Raw genomic sequence first — 25561 nt, forward strand, 5'->3', positions numbered from 1 at the left:
TCATGTCTCCATCCATGCCAGCAACTTTTCTCAGATGGAACATCTACGCCCAGCACCATGGTGATTCAATTCTGCTGGCATCAAGTTGACCACCAGTTTTCAATCCATAACAACCATGCAACTTAAAAATCTCACTCCCTAGAACAAGATATCCAGCCCTGACGGCAGCTGTGTTCCCATAAGTGAGCAATGGAAAACCATGGCCCTGTTACATTGTTCTCAAGTACTGCTCCAGTGTGGAGCATGGCATTTATCCACTTGCCTTTGTTTGCATGGCTACTTAATAAAAACAAGTATATGAAGGCACAGAGGCTAATAAAATGGATATATTTGTTCCCATTGTTTAGTTGAAGATTTAAACCTTAACAATACTACCAAAGTATTCTAGCATTCTATTCCAAATATATTCTCTCCATTTTTCTCAGGGTTAATTATTAATCTCATCATTTTGTTTATTAGTCACTTAAAATCATACTGTTTATATTTATGTTTTAATTTTATATTCTTAGTAACATACAGTCATTATAGTTTTATGACTTGTTTTTCATATGTAATTTATTTTTCAGATTCATCCATGTTTATGGAGTAGCAGTAGTGGTTAAACATATGAGATGAGACCACATCAAGGTTAAATCCTGATTCAGTTACTAAAGATGCAACAAACCATTTTTAGATTCAGACAGTTTTGTTATTTACAGAGAAAATGAAATAAAGAATAACTAAAGAAGTGAAGTGATGGAGTTCCTATCTTACCAAAAATTCTGGTACTAAAATAAGCGTGGGCTGTGTTACTCCAATACATGTTGTGGTATATCTTGTTACTAAGAGACCGTTCCAGGATGGAGCTACTTTGAAAAAAGCCCCATCAGTACCTGGGAATGACTGTAGGTAATGACTGTAGGTCAAACAAAATACCTGACATCCAAAGTTAAGGAGGAAAGATTTACTTGGTTCACAGTTTGTAGAGATTTCAGTCTATAATCAGTTGACTCCAAGGCAGAGTGGCATAGCAGACAGGCACCTCAAGGGGAAAACAGTTCATGACAAGCAGAAGGTAGCAGCAAGCAAAAGACCTTAGCAGCTTTTTTTTTTTGACCTTTTTATTTTCTATCTAAAGTGCTGGGATTAGGGTGGTGCCAAACCAATCAGTGGGCTAATTTAATAATCACTCACCCTTCATCTAAGCACCTGGAATACTAGTATTGCACCATCAATCAATCACGTTCTGGATCAGCCACTATGAAAAAAGTTCCACTTGTGACTGCATAAGGCTTTGGTGGGACATCTAGACATAAATAATAACAGTAATGAATCAGGTTTCCTCTTTTGCATGCATGTCTCCTAAGCAGACAAAATAACAAGCAGCTGCACATGTGGACCTTAAAGACACTGATGGGTGGAGCACATGAGGCTTATGGAGCCTTTTGGTTGCTACAACTGGTAGAGTTCTAGGATCCCAATGCTAATGACTAGTTTTCCTTACAAAAACTTATTAATTTATTTATTTTTAGGGGAGGAACATGTTCTTTCTCCCATGAGGTCTGTGTGATGCTTTATTGCTTCAGGATAGTGCACTGGGTTACATCTACTTTTTCTGTAGACAGATTTTTGGGTAACTTGTTTAATTTTGGCTTCCATTCTCATTATTTTGCTTACCTCTAATGGCTTTAAATTTAAAATGTAATGTCTTTTTGAAATTATTCTGATCTGCAAATTATTTAACTTCATTCCACTTCTTCATTGTCTTCTTGATGTTGATGGAAATCATGAATCAATCAGTAATCTCTTCTCATTTTCTTTGCTATTTGGGTTTACTCTCCTACACAAGGACACTTTCAGGAAATCCTGGTAGGAGGAAAAACAAATGCATGTATTTGACCAGTGACTTTGAACCCAAAGTTCCCTCCTTTCACCTATTTTCTATGATTTCCTCTTGAATGTCCTCTGATGTAAACAAAATACACTGAAATCATACTTATTCACTAACAGAAGCCGTAACTCATGTTTTTCTACAAATAAATGTCTTAAAATAATACTTCATACATGTTTTGAAAAATAAACGACAAACCATGTGTGAGTGTGCCTAGTAAACTATCTAGAATAGAATATCTGATTCATAAGTATTATTTCTTTTTTATTATTTTAATTTGAGAAGCTAAAGCTCAAGTGCCTTTCTACCATGTTGATGCAAAGACATATTGAGATAGATGTTTCTGTAAAGTAAGGGAGCCTGGCATGGTAGGGCGCACCAGTTATTCCAATACTTGGAATGCTGGGATAGGGGGTACACTGCAAGTTCAAGGCCAACCTGGACCAGATAGTGAGTTCAAGGTCAGTGCAAGAAAACAAAACAAAAAAGAAAAAAGAAAGAAAAATACCTGCTCCTATTTTCTGACCAAAAGAAAGAAATAATAAGAAAATGATCATGAAACATTTGGAGTCCAGAGAAATTGGCAATATTCTTTATTCTACAGTAGCAAACACTGTATTTTTAAAAATTACAAATGTAAGCTGTCATTACTAAACTATAGACTTATTAAATGTTAAAAATACCACATGAAGTTTTTCCCATGTTATATATCACATAAGAGCATAAACCCAGACCTTCTGACTTCAGACCAGTGCCTTCCTTCCATAGCACTAATTCATGATTAGATTGAGCTTGTCTTATTGTATAAACAATAACTTTTAATAATATTTCAATTAAAAAATATTTCAATTGCAGTAAAATTTTATTCTCTAACATCAATGGTGAGACGCAGTTCTGCTGCAAAGCTTTTCTCCCAAGAAGCATCAGTCAGAGAAGCAGGCATGATGGGAAATTTCATTGAACTTTCCATGGCATAAGCCAGAGCCTATGGAGATTTCTTAGGAAATATGTTGGGGTAAGTTATTTAACTACAGCTTGATGAGAGAGCAAAGTCCTTGTGACCCTGGAGCTCACATTGTTTTTGAGTTGTCAGTTAAGTCAGGCCGAAGCTGTATGGCTCAGCTCAGGGTCTGGCCTGAGCCCTGTTTTAAGATGCTAAGAAGATCTGGACCTCATCCTCGGTTTGTCCCATTCAACATCTTACTCTCCCACACCAGTGAATCTTACACACTGCAGGAGAAGGTGAGTTAGCAGTGCTGATATTACTATTTGAGGAGTAAGAAGACATCTGTTTTAGAATCTCAGAGCTAAACATTTGACACTCATACAATTAATGAGAATCAAGCCTTTTGGGACCTTGGGTTGCTTTATTTATTCCTTATAATAAAAATTAGATGTACAAAGCTAAAAATGCACACTTATGTTCAGTTTAAAAGTGAAGATAATAGTGTCGCTTTTTATCCTTTTATAGCTAGTTCAGATTTTTCCTTGAAATAGTGTGACTCCTTTATAATTCTAACTTTTATGAACCTCTGCTTTCTTACACCAGGTCATGTGGAGTCAGACAGTAAAGTATAGGGGCTGAAATCTTGGGGTCTAATATTGTCATGGTTATTTCAATTAATGAATAAAAAAATTGATTTATTATTGAAATGTATAGAGCCTCAGTTTTCTCAGCTGTGACCAGGACACAACCATAGAACCTGCCTTGCAGATGTGTGATTAAATGAGGTAAAACATGTGGAGTAGCTGCTTGGATGCATAAAATTATCACACAGAAAATCTAATTGAATGTAAATATATTATATATAATATATTTACATATATTGTATATGTATATTTTGTACTAGGAATTGAACCCAGGCCTTTTGCACTAAGCTATATATGCAACCCCTTTTGTTTTCTACTTTGAAACCGGGTCTTGCTAAGTCATTAATTTGCTCAGGTGGAACTTGAACCTAGATCCTTTCTGCCTCAGTCTCCCAGAATACTGGAATTACAGGTGTGTGCTACTATACTGTGGTCTATTCACTATATGTAAAGAACATCATTTAATTATTAGAGTAGACAATCTATCCAGTAAAGCTGCTGTTGGTCTTATTGAAAATAAAATTAATTTGCAAATAAGATGTGTTTCAATTCATTATAAAATACTGTGATTTATGTAAAAATCAGAGCCCATTTTATTCCAATAAGAGAGAAAGAGTGAAGCCCTTGTGTTAAGGTGAAGTTTGCTTCATGCCCAGCCTCCTTGGAGCATGCAGGACATGGGTCCCAGGTCTGGCAATAAAGAAATCATAAACAGAATAGAATGTCCACTGGGACAAAGTGTCTGTGTGGACATCAGCTACAACCATAAAGCACTAGGAATCTAGGTATGGTGACCACGGATATTTACCAGTTGGGGTGATCTGGGGTGTTTCTAAACCAGTGCTGCTGATTTTCTGGAATGCTCATCCCAACGTGACCAGTCACTCTGCTAAAAAGCTTAGAAGCCCTGTCTCATTTATTCTTCACAGCAGTTCTTAAAAGTAAGTACTGTTATTAGCCCTGTTTTTATAGTCGTGGAAACTGGGGTTTAAAGAGGTTAAATTAGTTGTCAAGGTTATATACTGGTAAGAGACAGAGCCAAAGCTTATGATCAGTCAGCTCTGCTTAATATCAAACTCCCTGTTCTTAACCACAACATATTTTTTCCATTTGCCTCATGAAGCAGAAAAGTACCTGTTTTTTTTTTTTTTTTTAACTATAGACCTTAACTCTCCAATCTGGCCCAAGCAATCCCTCCTGCTCGCCTCATGATGAGGCTGACTTTGATCCCAGAGCATTTCAGAAGCTTAGTTAGTAATCCAGCCATCTTGTCACTCCACGTGGAATGCCAAGATGACCCAGGGAAGCTGGTCAGATGGAGCCCAGGAGCGTGGCCACAGACCTGGGAAAGGAAGTCTGTGCTTGCTTATTTATGTTGGAAAAGAGGCAGCTGCTCCTTTCAAACAAATTTAAGGAGTGTTTCTCAGCAGACAAGGCTGATTGTATAGCCATGGTCTCTAACTAAGTACAAACTTGGTCTTTTTAAAAGAATGATATTTTAGTACGTTGAGCTTAATGATCTGCTAAATTCGTATCTAGATTAAGAAGGAGTTAGGGGATATGAACATCAACATGATTTATTCTTAGGTCTACTTGGAAGAGAATTGTTTAAACTTTTACTTTCCTTTCAGTAATACTTGATAACATGGGACAGTGGGAAATTTATTTAATCTAGTTGCAAATGTCTTTACTTTGGCAAATAAATAAATAGTACCAACATGATATTAATAGCATAGCTGATAACTTTCCTCAGCTTTAGATTTCAATTGAGAGAAAGAAACAATCATAATCAGGGTCATTGGCATTTAGTTTTTGACATGTTTTAGAGATTAGATGATGAAAAGTTTTGGATCTAACGTTATATTTCATGATGTTTATTCAGCGACATCAAGCTCTTTCATTTGGGTTTTCCACTTCACTGGATGATCTTAAAATAATATTTTTTGAAACAAAATATATAGACATGACCAAAACTAAAATATAACTATCATAAAATAAAAAATTGAAATATGTTACTATTTTATATGCATCAATAAATATGAACATAGTATGATACATGAATATGAAAACAGATTATTTTGTTTTGAAATCACACCTTGTATGTATTTCGAGTCACATCAATACAAGAGCAACAGATGTCAACACAAACATAGCTTCTGCAGCTGTGATATCCAAGAGGTGAACAACGCAGTCCCTGAGGTCAGTCTTTCACTGTCCCTTCTCAGAGGAGCTTCTTGTGTATGAGACAGAAGAAATGCAGTGGTGCCAGGACACAGGAGGCTGTGCCCGCCACATTGAAGGAAATGGCACGAAGAGAACCGGCCAGTAGTGGGGACAGACTGGAGGCCACAACAATCTAGTAAAAGCATTTTTGGTGTTTGTAAATAGCAGTATTTTCTTTTTTTCTTTTTTTTTTTTTTTTTGGTCTTTTTCATTTTTATCGGTACCGGGGATCGAACTCACGACCGCCTGCTTGCAAGGCAGGTGCTTATGCCGCTGAGCTAAACCCCTAGCCCCTTATAGCAGTATTTTCAAAGAATAACTGCAGTCAAATATTGTACATTACTGATAAAAAGTACTATTTAGAGTATAAAAAATTCTTTAAGGATGCTCTACTGCAAACATTCCACCTTCCCAGGCCTCAAGTTTCTTGGAAAAGCAGGAGAATCAGACAACAGTCATTTAAAAGCTGTAGAATTTTTCTGAGGTTCATTAAGGGCTCCTTAGAGAATGATTAGAAGGCTCAGGGGGCCAGGCCCAGCCTCACTGTAACCAAAAGTGTTTCATATAACATACATGTTAGCCTGGGCTCTTTTCTGAATTGAACTGTGACGTTTGAGTGAAGGAGGCGGCATAGTGTAAGTAGAAGTAAACAGACAGTAATGTACTGTATTACTTCCTCATCCTGTTCTTCAGGCAGGTATCAGCCAATCATAGATCTCTTTCTTGCGGAGTCTGAATGAAGCCTTAGAATTCAGCATTAGACAGACAATACCAAGGAAATTATAGTTGTCACCTGAAGTGGCATTCTTAATGCAGAACTGGCTTTTAATGCAGATAGCGTCTATCTAAATTCTAGTTCTGGTATTAACTATGCAATATTAGCAATCTAAGTTTGCTGATCTCCAAAGTGGTAACAGTAACTACCATCTTGAGGAGTTTTTTTATAATAATTTTTATAGATGTAAAGAAGGAGCTATATTATAAGCACTCACTGATGGTTACTTTTCTACTTGAAAAGAAGTTGCAATTTCTTCATTTTTTTTTTTCTGTATTGTACCTTCCTAGCATACAGAGAGCCTTTTGGGTGGACTGGAAGGCAGATATTTTGATGTTTCCCTCTGCTTATATATAACTTTGAGCCTTAGCCAGTTTTTTTAATCTCCAGTTTTCGAGAAAGCAAGGGTAGGTTTTGCATTAAGATCTTGATTGGTAACCTCAGGTATCTTGCTGTAATTTCTGACACAAAACCTATTCAGCAGTCATGCTAATTATGACCAAGTAATTTAGACCAGCTGACTCTTCATAACTCAGCAAAATATTTTAATTGTATAGAAGTGAATTTGAGAAGCTTTGCATTGGCTAATTTTTCACTATCCCAATTCTTCCCCAATATCTCACTCTCATTAAACAACTTACCTGATGTTTACTTACCATAAACAGCTTACCTGATGTTCTAGTAAACATGTAGTAAACAAAAAGCAGAAAAGTTGTCAGCATTAAAGAGAATAAAGTTTCTTGTAACTAACCTTTATTCATGTTAGCATGCTGTGTGCTATCAGGAGTACATGTTAAATTTGCTGTGCTTGACAGAGAATGGAATAATTAGAATCCTCCGTTCAAGCAGCTCTGGGATAGGAGGGGTCAGCAAACACGTCTTGTTGCCAGTTTTCAACGGAATGGAACTGCATGATATTAAATCCTTTATTTCATACAAATATAGATTTTTAAAAGAGTTACAAACTAATATTTTAAAGTAATATCTTAAATTTAAACATTTGGTAATTGTATCCAAGAAATGAGAAATGAAGTGGTAGCCTAATAAAGATAGAATTTTGATGACTATAATTTGGGTTAAGTCCATTACTTTACAAAAATAAAGGGGGGAGGGATGCTAAGCAGTGAAAGCTGTTTTGAGTTGTAAAATTACTTTCTGAAAGATGGAGTCTTTCCTGTATGAAGCCCAGAACTACCTGCAGGGCAAGGTGGACAACGTAGAAAATTATTAGGGCTACAGACTGCAGAAATTTACACTTGCTTTGGGGAGATATAGTATCATCTGAATTCAGTGGGTGTCTGATCAGTCCTCCGTGGTGTTGTCGTTGTCTATGTCCTTCCCTGCTTCTCTACAACAAGAGAAAACACTGGGGTGAATGAGGATGTGGAGGGAGATTAGCTTCATTGTACTTAGAGCGATTAGAGCTTGTTTTAGTGCCCTGTGAAAGCCAAACAACTCTGGTCCCCAGACACTCTCATACTAATTCTCTGTACAAGCTTAACCATTCAATTCCATCCATAGGGATGAAGCAAATGCCTTTGACAACATAAATTCTTGAAGAAATGTATTGAAAGATTTTAAAAACTGGATTCGAAAATGTTGATCTCCATTTATTGACAGAGTTAGACATCCTTAGATGTCCTTTAAATTTATAGGAAAGAGCAGTGAATTTGATTTGTGGTATGCGTGTGTGTGTATGCGCTTACCATGGAAGAATAATAATGGAGCTGGTTGTCTAAAGAACATAGAAAGACTCGTGGGATGGACATTTTCTCATGTCCATAGAAGGCGTGCGTCCTTCTGTAGAATTTCCAAAGACTGCTGACAATTCAAACTATGAAACAGTGTGTGACTGGAGGAGCAAATAGCCAGCCTCCTGATTCCGAGCCCTGGTTCTTTCCTACTCACCTCTCTTCTTCCACTTGTTTCAAATTTTTTCTCTCACTTGGCCTTGCTTATAGGGTGCTCAACAGATAAGAACCTGTTGTATTTCTTTCCCAGTGCTGAAATGGCCTGAAAGAAAATGGCATCACCACACCAAAGGACAGTGTGGCTCAGGAGGGTTGTATCTTTGACCTCCCTGACAGCAGTGTGACTTGGGACATCGACATCCTCAGGACTCTCATGAGAAAGAATGAGCTGTTGGTGCTGGGCCAGGAAAAGCAACAGGCCTTTCCAGAGCAGTGCTTCCTGTGTGGATGTTTGCATTGCACCATGGTACACTCTCCCTAGGAGCAATGGGGTGAACAGCTGGACAGGGCAGTGGTACTTTGGGACAGGATGCCTTCTCGAAAGTGCCTCTTGGAATGTAGGAAGGGATGGAGAAAAGAGAAGGGATACAATGCAAATAATGGGAAATAATTTGTGATGTACTATTGCACACACCCTGGTGTACACATACCTGGAAGAGTACACTCTGTAATACTGTGTGAGTTTTCTGAAAGACAGAGTGAAATATCAGGGAGAGTGCTTTAAGAAATTGCCTGTAGGACTGACAAATGGGATTACACATACTTAAACAGTTTTTATATGGCAAAGTAAACAAGCAATAGAGTGAAGAGATAAACTACAGATTGGGAGAAAATTTTGCTTATCTATTTATTTGACAGAGGATAAATCTAACTCAAAATGGCTAACACCAAAAACCAAGAAATCTCATTCAATAAATGGGCACATGAGTTCAACAGCTGCTTCTCAGAAAAAATACTATACATGCAATCCAATATATACATGAAAAATGCTCAATATTTTTAACCATCAGGGAAATATAAGTAGAAACTACTTTCCGATTCCACCTTACTGTAGTCAGAATGACCATCATGAAGAAAATAAGCAAACAAACATCCACACAGGATAATAAAAAACAAAGGTTAGAAAGGATGCAAGGAAAAAAGAAATCTTTGTACTCTGTTGGTGGGAATGCACTCTACTGCAGCCTCTATGTAAAATGGTATGAAGATTCCTCATATCACTAAAAATAGAACCATATGACCCAGCTATAGCACCACTGGCTACATACTTGAAGGATCAAAGCAAACATACTATGGAGATAGCTGCTATCTATGTTTATTATGGCATTATTCACAATGAGCAAATTATGGACACAGACTAGATGCTCATCAAGGAATGACTAGATAAAGAAAATCTGGTGTATGTATGTAAATATATACAATGGGGTATGCTTCAGTCATAATGACAACTGAAATGTCATTTGTAGGAAAATAGATGGAACTAGAGAACATCATGTGAGGCAAAATAAGCTAGACTTAAAAGACAACTATTTCATGTTTTCTCATCTGCAGAATCTATGAGAAGAAAGACATGAAAGCAGAACGGAGATTGTTAAAGAAGGAGAAGGGGACTGGATTGAGGGGAAGGGACATAGGGAGAGTAATAGGGAGGTAGATATGATCAAAGTACTTTGTTTGCATGTATGCAAATGTTGAAAATAAAACCATTAACTTTGTCCATTAATATATGCTAATAGTGATAATAAAGAAATAAATTCTTTGTGTACACCTGAACTGTCCATGGAAAGAAAAAGAACATACACCGTTGCTCAAGTCACAGTATCAAAGCATACAAAGTGGACATTCAAACAGAGAGACTGCAAACAGTTGTGTTCAGTGATCCAACCAAAAACATTAATATGGTCAGCTATTTAACACCCCTAAACACACTTGCAGTTGTATCCTTTAGAGCACTTTTTCCCCCCTCTCTTTTTTACAACAAAATTTACACATTTTGGGTTTTATTACTTTGCCTTTTTCTTCTTGTGTCCCCTCTTCTAGTCTGGATTATAACACAAACCTTTGACTAGAATCTAACACTCTTTCCTCTGTACCTCCCTGACTTAGGTCATAACATTCTCCTAACGTGGGAAGGGTAACTATTTCTGAGACAAACAGAAAACACCTAGAAATTCAGAATCTTTGTGCAAAAGGGAGAGGAAATCAATCTGAGCACTGTGCTTACTGGCTATTGAACTGCAGGGGGCCCTATTCCATTGCTTTAAGTTTCTTTTGGGGGGTAATCTATCACCCACAGGAAAGTAAGGAATTTTTCCATAGGCAATTAATTTAGTAACCTGAAGAAGTCATCTAGCGAACAGGTCTTTTGCTCTTTCCACCAAGAATTTGTTGCTTTAATTCAGGGGAGTGTTTGTTTGTTTGTTTTTGAGAATTGACCGGCTCAGACATTAAGCTCATTCTAAGTTTGTGTATTTATTTTGCTTTTCATTCCTTCTGTGTTTTTACTGTTCTCTGGAATTTTATCTTATTATTTTAATTAAAAACCTGTGCTATAAAAACAATGTGACTTCTTAGTTTAAAAAGTTCAAAAATACAGAAGCCAGGCATGGTGGCACACACATGGAGGCTGAGGCAGGAGGATAATTGTGCGTTCAAGAACAGCCTGGACTACAAAATGAGCTCAAGGCCAGCCTGAATTGCGTAGTGAGACCCTGTCTCAAGATAAAAAGAAAAAAAAAAAAAATACAAAACAGTTGGGCGAGAAAAAAAATCTCCAGTTGAATTCTGAGCATTATGGGCTTCTCTGTTTCTTTACTAATGAAAACCCCTCAAACAAAGTTTTTTTTTTTTTTTTGTCTTCTGAGACTGTGTATTTAAGTACATGTTATTATATAAATGCCTCTTTTTGTGCACATAATAGCATATTGTTCTACTATATTTAATGTTTCTTAAAGAGTACTGCCTAACATTACATAGAGATTTACTTCACTCTTTTAAGTAGCTTTACATTTTAAAAGACTAATAGAACAGATTCTGTTTTATCCTATTGTCTAGCAGGTATGGGTGGCCAAATCCCAAGAAGGGGTTCAACACAGATCACAAGCACTGTCCCAGGAAGGTCTGTTGTTTCTGGGTCCAAGAACCCTCTTTCTATTTTTTTTTTAATGCACCATCAGGGATCATCTGTCATACTCTGATTCACAGAATTCACAGATGGTCTGACCAGGACGATTTGCTGACCAGGATGCTGGGATCCTGAGAAGAGGACTGGCCCTGACTCTATCTTCTTGGCTGATGGGCGAGGAGCATCGCTCTTCCCGAATTTCTCCAAGGATGAGTCCTTGGGTTTTCCTGACAGGCAGAGCTCTGGGCACCCTGCAGCAGAATGTCTCTGAGTCCCTAGGTTCAGGAGGAGCCAGGAGGCTGTGCTTCCAAGCCAAGTGAAACATGGCTTCAGACTCAAGACCACGATCTGGAAGGGTTGCTGTGTCTGCTGAATTCAGGAGAGGGCTCTCTCCTAACCTTCACTCCCTCAAACCACCCTTTCCCACGCGCAGTAGTAGGCAGGTGGAGTGACACAGGAATCAGCCTTATTCATTAGCACAAAGCAGCTGCCGTGCTAGCAAATTCTGGTGCACTATGAGGGAAGCAGACATCTCAGGTCTCAGCAGCAGTCTTGGTCCATACTTAGACAAACAATCTCCAGGCAACCCAAATCCCCTGCTCCCTGTGAAAACAGACAGTGCCAGAATGAATCAGAATTAAATTGTTTCTCTTTCATGGCGGCTGAAGTGTAAAAGCTATTCTATTCTGACCTTGTGGTCAGAATATCTTGACACCTCATAAATTATCCTAAGGGCTGAGGGTGCTGGGAGGTTTGCGCAGGCTGAAGGTCCCCACCGCAGTCTGACTGCACTGACAGTGATGCTTCCCTCCCTTCCTCCTGATAGGCAGGCAACCATGTGCAGGCTACAGAGGAATGCAGTTTTTCTGAATTAGGATGAGCAGGAAAATCCAACTCCCCCATGTGCAGGGCCTTGGAGGTGGTTTTTATCTTAGGGGAAAGCAAGGAGAAAGGATGCACAGAAAGGAAAGAGAGAGACACCAAAAGATGACGCATTAGAGAGGAGAAAGAGGGGAAAAGCAGGAGTGGGGAGGTGCGGGGGTAGGAGAAAGACCGGTTTCTTTTTTTTATATATACTTTTAAAAAATTTTTTATTTAAAAGGAAAAAGAGAAAAAACAAAACAAAACAAAGCGGTGTAAGGGTGCAAGTAATACAGAACTACAAAAACAAAACAAAACAAAACAGTAAAATCACCAGTTAATAGATTACACATTATCATCTTAGAGATACTTGCTCAAGTCACAGTACCAAAGCATACAAAGTGAACATTCAAACAGAGAGCCTGCAAACAGTTGTGTTCAATGATCCAACCAAAAACATTAATATGGTCAGCTATTTAACACCCCTAAACACACTTGCAGTTGTATCCTTTAGAGCACTTTTTTTCCCTCTCTTTTTTACAACAAAATTTACACATTTTGGGTTTTATTACTCCTTAGTTCTTATTACTTTTTTTTTTTGGAAGAGAATAAAGTCAAATATGGCAAAATAAAGCTGTCAGTCAAAACAAAGGATAGACATAGTACATGATGTAAGAACAGAGTACAAGGTTATCAACAGTGGACCGGTTACTTGACTCAGACTCCTGCCTTCCACACACAGAAGCATCTGGCCAAGGGAAAACACAGTTGCCTCCCAGCACCATGGAGGACTTCTCTGCCTTAGCGAGTTTTCTTTAGCCCCTACATCCATCTGTGCTGTATGCACAGTAGGTGCTCTATAAATGTTTGCTTCGTGGTGAGTTCCATAGATTGCTCCCCTGAGAGGGAAACAGATTTATTTTGGGAAATTCTCAGCATGTAAAGCAGCCGCTTGGAGCAGTGTTCCTGCAGCCTGCACCACCCTGAGGCTGAAGGCGTCTGGGTGTCTGTGGGAGGGTGGCCTGCATGTGTCGCATGTAGGAACACAGGTGGGTGGTCGGGGTGGTGGTAATGATTGATGGGAGGGCCCTGGGAAAGAAAGGGCTCTCTAACCACTGTAAAAATAAAACTGGGATAGAAAGCCCAGATCTCCAGCCACACAGTGACCAAACCTGACTTTGGCTGAGATAAGTAATATTGTAAGATGGATTCAAGGATTATTAGTTAATGTTTACAGCCCCTGTGGACTCTTTTTTTAAAATGAGGGGATGCTTTTGGCAAGATGTGTGGTTATAAGAGCCTGTAGAATTACAACAGCTGTTCTAAACTCTTTCTAGACTCTTCAGTATTAATCCTTTTTACATCTTTTGACTCTATTTTAATTTTTTAAAGGAGATGTGTTTTCTCTTTTCCCCAATGGAGAATGGATATGGTTACATATTTTTGCTGGTCTTAATCTCCCTTTTTCTTGGAAATTAATTCTTGAGCCTTCTGTATTGACATACCATCTTCTTTTTGATTCCTCTAACCTGGGGAAAGGGAATAGGAGGTGTTCATATAAGGCATCAGAACAGATCGCAATATAGTAATTTCTGCACCTGTTGCAGTGCACAGATCCATACACATGAGGATGTAACTGCATCATGGTAAAAAGAGGCAGGGCAAGAAAGATTTTACTGGCTATGTAGGGAAATCCTGTGCTGTCTTCCTCACAACTGTGGTTATGTGACAAGTTTAAGTTCTCATTGGACTTTATACACTTATCTGTTATCAATCTCCCTGATAATGAAGTAGAATTTTTTTTATCAGAAAAATAGCAATGCACAAGTTTTTGTAACACAATCTTAAATATGCAGTTATTTTTGATACTATATGAAGCATATAAATTTAGAAATAAAATTTCTTAGATGCTGGAGACTGCATTCTACAAATTTGACATCAAGGAGTGTCATGAAACTAAAGTTTTTTTTTTTTAAATACAATGATAAGACTTGGAATACTACATACCTATTTTCTTTAAATTTCTTTGGTATTTACCTATCAGTCCACAATTAATCAGCCTAATTCATGATTCTATAGACCACCTCTGTCTTGCAATTGCTGTGCACAGCTACATGTACTTACCTTGTTTTTATATATTTTATTTCCCTCCTGATAGACACGAATCTCCTTGAGGACAGGAATCAGTGCAATCTTACTTCCTATCCCCTAAGTGCTCAGTATAGTTTTGTGGCTCCTGTACAGAGCAAACAAATGAAGAACACATTCTACTCTCAAGAGTGACAGAATTCTGGCGTGTCCAAAGATGAGAAGTAGGAAATAAAAGAGACCTTTATTCTGAGAACCCAGAGAGAGAAAAACACCCCCCCCCCACCACCACTGAAGTCTGGCTTTCTCTCTGCCAGACATGTGGTGTGGGGGCATATATGTAGCTTAGGTTTGGGGTGGTGCCTAAGGGGCATTAGTGATGCACAGGTAGCCCATTGGTATTCATTTCACACCACAGGTGAATCCCTAGGGGTGGGGAAGATGACCTCAAGATAAAGCCTCTTGGTTCTGCCTCCTAGGCTTACCGGCTACAGTGTCCCATCTGGGCCAAAATCCTTTCAAGGAGCATTTTAGAAGTTAGGTCGGTGTGTTATACTCACTTCTTCCATCTTCTTACCAGTAAGTGCATGCTTAAGAAATGTTGATGTAAGCCATTAGAAAGCACAATTAATAACAAAATACAGTTCTGAAATTATAAAATACACTTCAAAGCCAAGAGAAAATTGTTTATCGATTTCCTTGGCTTTGTAGGTAACAAGATGATGTTGAAGTTGAGAGTATAAATTTTAGCTTATAACTGCCTTCTAGTGAAATATAAACTTCCTACTTAGTTGCTAAATATTTTAAAGTATGTTATTTGAGGTCTGTTTCTTAATTCTTCCTGGACATTCTGTGGAAACCTCATCACCATCCTGGATCTTAAGTTTGATCTTATAGTCCAGGGAATTTCACATGCACAATCAACTAGACAAATCTGGCATGTTCCTGAGTGGAGTTGTATATAAACTGCAGGGCAGGACCCTCCAATAAGGGCCTAGTGCTAGTCAAACCAAATGTGGAGGTCCCAAAGTTCCTCAACTTCTTAATTCTTTTATACTTCACTATCCTTGAGATAGGGGAAGACTTTGAAAGCGATCTGGCACTGTTGACAATAAGATGTTAAATATCTGTTGAATAGATTTTACATTATTGGGTCAAACTGGATTTTCAAGTTTAATGAACTGTTTAGTAAATTTTTCTCACACACTTTTGAGGAAATAATTGCATAAAATTTTTTGATGAAATACTGAACTCTACAATCTGTCTGCTCTTTTCATTTGTGCTGTGTTGATTCAGTTTTATGACTCATCACATCATGACTGGCAGTAATGGAATAATTTGCCTTTCCTAGGGTGTCAATATTTTAATAGCTGAATTAAACAGTCTGTCATCATAAATGTAAAGACAGTATTATAGTTTAGAACTAATGCTGATTAACTTATTGGGGAAAAACTGATCCATTGTCTGTTTTTATAAATCCAGTCTTATTGAAATACAGCCATAATCATTATCATTTGTTTACATATTACCTGTGGCTGCATTAGTGTTACAGTGGAGTCAAGGGATGGTGATAGAGACCATGTGGCTTGAAACCATATGACTTCTCATAGAGAATGATTGACAACCCCTGGTGTTGAATAATATGGTTTTGGAGCATCTTGGTCAATGCCTTTTTGTAGACAAATGAAGCTACTAAATTTTGAGAAGCTAAATAATGTCTGAGATTAAAAATAAATCAAGGGATGGGTTAAGAATACAAACTATAGAAGAGTAAACCAGATGAAAAGCAATTGGGGGAAATCATTTGTAGAGTTCTTCTGAAGAGTCTTATTTAAAATAGCATCTCTAAGACTGCATGGCAACTGTGAACTACACTTAGTAATCAACCCAAGAGGAAAATAAAATTAATGAATGAAAATTTCCTTTAGTGTGTGCAATCATTTGGTGGCTCTGTCTCACAATATACTGGACACTTGCATTTTGGGTCTTTAATGCATTCTCATTATATCTTAGTTAAGGAAGTTCCAAAAGAAGATCCAAAGTATCACTTTGCTCAATTTAGGGATATGGAAAATAACCTTAAAAACTGATGATTCGAATCCAAAATGTAATTCCAAAACTGAGAGAATATTGGTTATCTTAATTAATTCTAAGATGATGTCAGAGAAATAAGGGTTACACAATTTAATGCTACTTTCCTGGGTTTAATAAGTGTAACCTATTACCTTTTACCTTATTCAATGACTAGGGGAAAAACTGAGGCTCAGTAACCATAAAAAAGATCACTTTCAACTAGAGTTGTGTAGTGTCCCTCTTTATGCCAGTAAAAACAGTCACAAAACTCTCAACTCCCCAATTAAACTGTAAGTTGAAAAGTTAGTTTATGTAGCTTTACACTGGGCAAATAACTCACTTTTATATAAAGTGACAGTAAAAAAATAAGAAAAAACAGGCTTTTGAACATGTATTTATTTTATGTGCAAACTCTTTGATCAATATGTCCTTTAATAGTCTGAACAAGCAATTATAGACATTTTAAACACCAGAGAGCCCTGTTAACACGAACCACTATGTTTCTCAGTACATGAGATCTCTATAATTGTTACTTTACATTGAAGAAATCCCAAGAGGTAGAATGTTCAGGTATTATTGTTTTCATTTTACATATAAAAATAAAAAAGTAACACACAAGTTCTGTTTTCCAACTTTCTATCTTATACACATTCCATTCTGTTCTTTTTAATTCTTAACTGTTACATGTCTGGTATTTTCTTTTCTTCTTTTTTGTCATGTTGTGCCAAATGACTCACACCTAGAAATTTTGTCTAGAGATCTTAAAATCCCTTTCTGTAACTTCCTCTGAATTCAAGGAATTCTTTATCAACATTTTGATATCTTCACATTTCTCTGATTTTGGCACAGACTAAGCAGACTGATGATGCCAAAGAAACTAAGGAGAAGCTGAGAAATAAGAAGGAGAAGATAGTAAAATTTAGTCGTGAGCTTATCTGGTCCTGGTTGTTTCTTTTGAAGGAAAAAAAAATTTTTTTTTAAAATTGCTACTTCAATCTCTTTCTTTGTTATTAATTTCTTTAGTTTTTTTAATCCTTTGGCTTGATTTTGGTGGGGCATATGTGTCTAGAGATTTGTCTGTTTTCTCCTGGATTCTTTTTTTTTTTGTCTTTTTCTTTTTTATTGGTACCGGGGATCGAACTCACAACTGCCTGCTTGCAAGGGAGGCGCTTATGCTGCTGAGCTAAATCCCCGCCTCTTCTCCTGGATTCTTCAGTTTATTGGAATATAGATTAAAAGTAACCCTTGACAATTCTCTGGATTTCAGTAGTACCAATGATAAAACCCTCCCTTTCATCTCTGATTGTATAGATTTGGGTCTTTTTAAAAATTAGTTTTATTAAGTTTGTATTGATCTTGTTTATCTTTTCAAAGTATCAGTTTTAGTTTCATTGATCTTGTGTGTTATTTTTTTAGTCTGTAAAACACTAAATGTCTCTGATTTTCATAATTGGACTCTTTTTGTTGGGATTGATTTTAATTTGTTCATTTTTCTAGAGCCTTAAGATGTATTATAAAATATTTATTTCAAATTTCTTTGATCTTTTGATCTAGGACTCATAGATAAAAGCTCCTCTTTTAGAACCTTTCTTGAATAAAAGAAACTCTAGTATGCTGTATTTCCATTTTCATTTTAGATATTTTTAAATTTTTTCCCTGATTTCTTCAGTGATCCATTGATCATTCAAAAGTGAATTGTTCAAACTCCATTTATTTGTATAATTTCTGTAATTTCTTTTGCTGTTGATTTCTAGTTTTATTCCATTATGTTCTTATAAAATGAAAGAAATTATTTAATTTTTTGTGTTTGCTAAATCTTGTTTTATGGCAAGATTTTGGAAAACATTCTGAAAACAATATGTATTTTATATTTAATGAGTGGAATTTACTACAGATCTTTAATGTATAGTGTAGTTCAACTCTGATATTTATTTGTTGACTTTTTTGTCTACATGAGCTACCAGAGAATGGAGTGTTGAAGTCACCCATTTTTGTTGTATTGGGTCCTGTGCTTACAATTATGTTAAGTAGGGTTTATTAAAGTTGAGCACACTGAGACTTAATGCATATATATTTATGATTGTTATATATTTTTTTTGTCTTTTTCTTTTTATCGGTACCAGGGACCAAACTCATGACCACACACTTGCAAGGCAGGCCCTTATGCGCTGAACTAAATCCCCAGCCCCGATTGCTATATTTTTGAGCAAATTGTTTTCCTTACCAGTGCTATGGTTGATACATTGTGTCAACTTGAGAAATTTAGGAGTTTAATTAAGAAACTCAGCAGAGAGCCAGGATTCTTACTTTGTAAATATCCTCATCCTGTGCAAAAGGAACACACAGAGGTTTTTTTTGAGAACTATACCCACCTGGGGGTGGGGTGGCAGCAGCTTGTGTACAATATAAAGGAAGAAAAGTGGTTTGTTCTTGCCCCTTTTTGTTCTGGCTTCTTTTGCTGGCTGCTGCCTTGAAGTGTTGCCCCTCAGCCATGGCATCCTGCTCAAAGTCAGCTAATTATGGACTGAAACCTCCACAAACATGAGCTAAATAAATCTTTCCTTCCTCCATTCTGGTGTTGAGTATTTTGCCCCAGAAATGAGAGAAAAATAACCCAAACAATCAGTACATAGTGGCCTTTTTTGTTTTGAAGTCTGCTTTATTGGAGATGACTACAGCCACTCCTGCTTGTTTTGGATTCCATTTGCATGGGATGTTTTCTCCATCCTTCCACTTCCAGTCTGTGTATTTTTGATGGTGAGGTGTATTTCTTACATGAAGTAGAGAAATGGTTCTTGTTTTTTAAAATTCAATCTGCCAGTCTGTCTTTTATTGGAGAATTAAGAACATGTACATGCAGAGTTATTATACAAAGATATGTACTAATTCGTGTCATTTTATTATCTCTCTGAATTTTTTCTAACTCACTATAACTTGTCTACTCTTTCTTTCTTTGTGTGTGTGTGTGTGTGTGTGTGTGTGTGTGTGTGTAGATTGTCTAAGTATTTTGTTTAATGCTGGTTTAGTGGTCATGAATTTCTTTGGTTTGTGTTTTTCTTAGAAAATATTTATTTCTCTTTTTGTTTTGAAGGATATCTTTTCTGGATATAATATACCGGCTTGTCAGTTTTCTCTTCAGGGAATGAAATACATTGTTACATGATGTCTTGATATTTAGGATTTCTGCAGAGAAGTCTAAAGTTATTCAAATCAGTTCATCTTTGTGAATGACTTGGCATTTTTTCCCTTGCTGTTTCCAATATTCTTGTTTTCTTTTGTCATTTTAACTGTAATGTAATGTGGGGAGATTCTTTGCTCATCATATCTGCTTGTCATTCTGAAGGTCTCCTGCACACAAATGTCTGTATCATTCCCAAGCTTCTGGAAGTTTTCTAACATTATTTCCAAGACAGATTCTGGTCGTTTAATACTGTCAAAATTCTTGGATGTTTTGTTTCTGTTTTTTCTTTCTTATTGTTTACATGTAATTGTTTCTCAAACTTATCTTTAGGCCTTGAAATTTGTCATCTCTTTGGTTCTGTCTGTTGGTGAGTCTTTCCATTTGGTTCCATTTTCTTTGGTCCTGTCTATTGGTGAGAGTTTTATTTGACTTATTGTGCTTTTCATTTCAGGAGTCTCTGTCTGGCTCTTCAGAATCCGTATCATTTCATGAATTCCCCTTATATCTTGCCTTATCCTCTTCAATTCACTTAGCTGTTATTCTTTGTTCTTTTCCCCCAAGTATTTGGGGAAATATTCTCACATTTCCCTCCACGCTCCAGGAGGTGCCTCATGCCAATGAGCCTCAGGAAGGCCTCCTTCTTTGTCTTCTGGTTCTCACATCATGCCTCTTGGCCCTTAGCTTGTTGACTTGTGACTCAGCGATGTCTGCTTTCTCCTTGGCTTTCTCCAGTTCGTGCTGGACTCTAGCACCCGGGCAGCTGTGTGTTGGCTTGCTCCTCCACCTCCTCTGCCTGCCTTTTGTAAGACTTCACTTTGGCCCATAGCTTGTCCACCAGGTCCTGGAGCCAGAGGATAGTCTTGTGGTCCTCTTCAGCCTGGTAGGTCATTTACTTGATTTTGCATTCATATTTGTGGGGCCCCTTCAGAGCTTCAGCTCCCCTCTTCTGCTCAGCATCTCACTCACTTTCTAACTCAGGTGTCTTGGCCTCCAGTGTCTGGATCTGCTTCTTGTTGCCCTTCAGCACCAGCTGCTTGACCTTACCCAGATGGTACTTCATGTCCTTCACCATATGCGCTAGGTTCTTCTTCATTCACTACAGGTGGTCGCAGGTGTCCCTGATCCTTCAGCTCCTCGGCCATCACGACAGCATCTGTGATGGCCTTCTTGGCTTTTACTTCTTCAATTCTAGACTTCTGGATAGCATTCTCCACATCTACCTGGTACTGAATCAAGTGAGCCTGCAGGTTTTTCTCACTATTTATCAGGCTCAGTGTTCTGGGTGTCCAGCAGCTCCTGTTCAGATAGACTTCAGGTCCACTCTGTCTGCTCCACGGACACTTCAATCTCCTCCAGCTCCTCCAGAAAGAGGCCACTCCTGTGCTCCATAATGGCCAACTTCTCCTTGATGTCCTTGTTGCTCGTCAGAGCATTGTCTAGGTACAGCTGGGAATCTGTAAACTGCCCTGCACTGTGCACAGGTGTTTCTGAGTCTCTCCACCTGGAGATTGGAATGGCCCAGCTGAACCTCCACCTTGTTGAGCTCCTTCTCCATCTTTTTCTTCAGCCTTAGGGGGTCATTGCTGCAGCAAATTTCAGCCTCCAGACACTCTGCATGGCCTCTGATGCCCAGTGGCTGTTTTTGTTGAGCTGCTTGATCTCCTCATCCTTCTCAGTGACCTTGTGGTCAGTTCAGATTTCACTTGGCTGAATTCTGTCTGAACATGCAAGATTTTACACATCTCATATTCCAAGGAACCCTCCACCTCTTTTAAGGCAGCCTGGAGATCAGACTTTTCCTGCTCCATTTGCTTCTTGGTCTTTTCAGTTTCTGCAATCTGCTCTATTAAGTCAGAAATATCTTCTTGCAAGTTTTTGCTCTCCCACCACAGTGTTACCAGCTGCTCCAGCCTTTCCTCATAGGTGTTCCTCATCTTGAAGATTTCAGTGCTCAGTGACCTGGACTCCTTTTGAGCAGCTTTCAGTTCAGCTTGACTTTCATCCAGCTTTTGCTTCCACCCTACAAGAACTTTGTTTCTTTGCCTTTTGTCCAGTGTGATTCAAGTGGTATTGTCTTGATCCAAGTCCAGCGTCAGATCATCTACTTGGCCCTGGAGCGTCTGCTTGGTTTTCTCCAAGGAAGCGCACTCGGAGTTCACTGTCTGTGTTTCTCTCTGCTTCCTGGAGCCTCTAGATCAGTTTCTTCTTTGCTGCCTCCAGCTCCTCACCTCTCATATTTGGTCCTCCACAGGCAGTCTCACTGTTGGCTTTGGACAGCACCTTTTGAAGTTCAGCTTTGCCTTCCTGGTCCTGCTCTGCTGCTCCCTCAGTAGATCACAGTCATGGTAGGAGGACTGCAAGGTGTGGGCCAGAGTGTTCTTGGCTTTGGTTTCATCTTCCGGTTGCCTCTTAACCTTCTGCAGCTGCTGGGTGAGGCCTCCTTGCCTTTGGTCAGCTGTGAAGTCAGAGACTCCTTTGTTTCCATTTGGTGGCCCAGCTCCTCATTTTGGATCTGCAACATGGCCTTCTGCATATTCAGTTCATGCATTAATTGGGTCTGCTGGTCATCCTTGGCTTTGATTTCATTAAATTGGTCTTCCACAGACTGTCACATTCTTTCCATGTTACTGATTTGGAGATTGTCTCCATATTGCGGATCATAGCATTGATCTCCATCTTCAGCTCACTCTTCTCGTTCTCCAGCTTCTGTCTGACCTGTTGCAGGTTGTCAGTCTGCTCCTTGAGCTCGGCCACAGCACCTGTGTGCTTCTTCGTCAGGGTGGCTGCCATGGCTTCGTGCTGCGGGGTCCCTATGCAGTTTCTGGAACCAGCCTTCCACTTCTTATTCTTCTCATTCTGGGCTGAACTGGCTTCTTCTAGTCATTCACTGATCTCCATTTCCGGGGTCAGATCTGAATGCTGCTTCTCAGTCTTGGCACTGAGTGCGTGCTCAGCTTTGATTTCTGCCTCTAGCTCTTCTGTGTGAGTCTGCAATTCTTTTATCTTCTTTTGCAACTGCAAGCTATGAACTTGTTCACCTTCATTTTTGGTTTATAACTGATTAATTTCAAACTCCTTCTTCTTCTGTCTTCCATCTGTTGCTTGTCATTCTAGATCCATAATGAACTCCTGGGACATTTTCAGGTCTCCCTCTGGTTTTCCCTTCACTCTTTCCAGATCTTCTCATAGTTTCTTGTCCTCCTCCAAGATATCCTCAAGTGCTCAGCTGTTATTTTTATCTTCTTTGAAATCATCAATTATTTTACATTAGTCTTGCTTTTTTGATCTAGTGTTTTATTCATTTTGATATCTTTGCCTTTAGTTACTGATGTATTGTGCACATTTGAAGGAGTCATGGTGTCCTGTTTCTTCATATGTCTTGTGCTTCTGTATGGAGATGTTTACATTTATTGGGGATGGATATCTCTTTCATTTTTAATTGTGGTCTTCTTAGAGACCTGCCTTCTTTTGGGGGACTTGATCCTCAGCATTAGTGAGAGATCAGAACTGAATCACAATAATGTTGATGACACCAAGAGAAACTAGATATTAATGTAGCATTAAAACTGTAGCATAGCTGTTACTTTTAACAATAGAAACCAGCAATAAAAATAGAAGCTGGAAGGTAAACTAGATATTGAAATACTCTAAAATTCAATTAAAAGCAACAACTATACTACCCTTAAAAATAGAAAAGAGGTCAGCAAGAATAGTACAGATTAAAAGACAAAGCATGTTGACATCACTAACTACTAAAATCAATAATTATACTACCATTAACAATAGAAAAGAAATCAGCAGACATAGCATGAAATAAATTAAATAGCTAAAAATTAACAAAGGTTGATACTAATAATAGTAAATCAAGAGGCATGGGAAAAGGAAAGTGTAAGAAATAAAATTTAAATAAAGATAGATAAGGGACTGAAAGAAGAGGGAGATTTTAAAAATTCATTGACAGAGGGGACTGGGGATTTAGCTAGGCGGCATAAGTGCCTGCCTTGCAAGCAGGCAGTCCTGAGTTCGATCCCGGGTACCGATAAAAAGGAAAAAAAAATTCATTGAAAGAATAAGAAAAAGGAAATAGAACTATGTAAAATAACAGTAGAAACACACAAAAAAGAAGAAAGAATATAACAAAGAACAAAACAAACAAAACAAAACTGAAAATAAAACATTCAGAAAACAAGGAAAGAAAGAATTAGTTTGAAACCTTCCTCCAAGAAAGGTGTTTTGGTGGGTAGTTTTTACCTGGGCCTGTCTATTGAAATGCATCAAATATGGAAGAAGGTGGTGAATCACAAGGAGGCCTATTGTTTCTATTCTTTTCTCAGCATGAATGTTAATTCTTGCCCCATCTTTTCAATTGGGCAGGGTCAATAAATATTGCACTGTCTACCTTAGGGCTGCATTCAGTGGCTTTTGGTGTTTGTGTGCCTGAACCACTGCTCTCGCTGACTACATCTGCAGCATATGGGCTTCCGAGGTGCCTGACTTGTCCCAGATAGCCTCCTGCCCATACGCTTTGGGATGTGATGACTGCCCAAGCTGATCACAAAAGCAAACAGACCACTGACCTCTGTGCTGGAAGTAGGCATCTGGGAGAACAAGAAATCCAGTGGACTCAATCTAGCACTCTCAAACCCAGCTCTGTGAGAAAACCACAAGCAAATGACCCGACCCTTCCCTTTAGAAGCTGGGACCACGATGTGGTCCATAGTCGAACTCACTACTTCTTAACTTTTCAGGGTTCTGTGACTTCCCACTCCCTGTGACTGTCTCTTGTGATCATCTCTGTTGTACTCAGGTGTTGTGCAGAGAACAATTAGAATCAGAACATGGAGTTTATAAATGGTCACCAGGAGTTAACATAAGAAAATGCAGGAAATCTATCTGCAACACCAAAAACACAGAATATTTAGTCAAGGACCTTAATCCCACGGCAATGTCCCACATGAGTCCAGATGAAGACCCAGAGCTCATGACAGTGCTTCCCATGAGTCCAACTGGAGGTTCAGAGCCCACGAGAAGGACTCATGCCAGTCTCTTTTATGGATCTGTGCCGGGAAGGCCCAAAGGTCAGTGGTGGAAGCCAGAAAGTCTATGCCAGCAGGGTGAAGGAGCTGTGCTGGTGGATGAGGGTTCTACACTGGAGCCAGGAAGTCACACTCACAACAGAGACCAAGGCTGTCCTGAAAGGCACCCCAGCCATCCTCAGCAACACAGACACCCTGAGCTTCTCCGACAACAAGCGCAGTCCAATATATGTCAGGAAGCCAGCGTGATGAGCCCATCATGGAGACCAAGTGGCACATCTCTTCACCTCTGGAGCCAGGAAGCAATGCTTGATGTGAGGACCAAAGCTTCTCCAAGAAAACCAACGGCTCAAACAGCAACTCGTAGGAGAACCCACAATGCCTCAATGCAATGACGCATTAATGCCTCAACACCCTCCTTGTCCTTCTCCACCTATTTATCCTGGCAACTTTCCTCAGATGGAACACCTTCATTCAGTGCCATGCTGATGTAATCCAGCTGGCATTAAGTTGACCATCAGTTCTTAATCCATAATAATCTCCTACATACACACTAGAGTAGGTTGGCCCCCAGACAGCTAAAGTATTTTTGTTCTGCTATATCTAATTGATGGAATAGTCTGCCTTGAACAATAAACTCCACCTCTCTCTCTGCCTGCTCTACGTGTGTCGGTCATCCAGAGTTTGGTGCAACGTGCCTTCAGCACTGCATTTTTCCTGACATTTGGTAGCCAAATAGAGTTTTTGGGTTGCTTTTTACTAGAGAAACTTCAGGTTGGGAAAATGCTAGAAAATGAAATATGCAAGGGAGGATAAGTTTTGTTCCTGTAATTTTGTGTAGTGAAGGCAGAAAGGTCATAGACATGGGGTGAAATAAATTGGATGCTTTATTTCTAGTGGGAGTTGTCAGATATGTGGATATATCCCACTAAACACTTCAGACTTACGCTAAAGAATTATTTATCTGAAATTCAAACTTAACTGGGTAT

General features: G+C 38.6%; 2 pseudogenes; one reads left to right on the forward strand and one right to left on the reverse strand.

Annotated features, from left to right (window-relative positions):
- Nucleotides 1-3022: 3022 nt before the first annotated feature.
- Nucleotides 3023-8704, forward strand: LOC101788954 (N-terminal Xaa-Pro-Lys N-methyltransferase 2-like; annotated as a pseudogene).
- Nucleotides 8705-20160: 11456 nt separating this feature from the next.
- LOC100717549 (myosin-13-like) lies at nucleotides 20161-24254 on the reverse strand (annotated as a pseudogene).
- Between the last annotated feature and the right edge of the window lie 1307 nt (nucleotides 24255-25561).

This window comes from Cavia porcellus, unplaced genomic scaffold (genome assembly GCF_034190915.1).
Source record: "Cavia porcellus strain 051 isolate PalLab524CR breed Dunkin Hartley unplaced genomic scaffold, mCavPor4.1 scaffold_7, whole genome shotgun sequence".
In the NCBI taxonomy this organism is placed as follows: domain Eukaryota; kingdom Metazoa; phylum Chordata; class Mammalia; order Rodentia; family Caviidae; genus Cavia; species Cavia porcellus.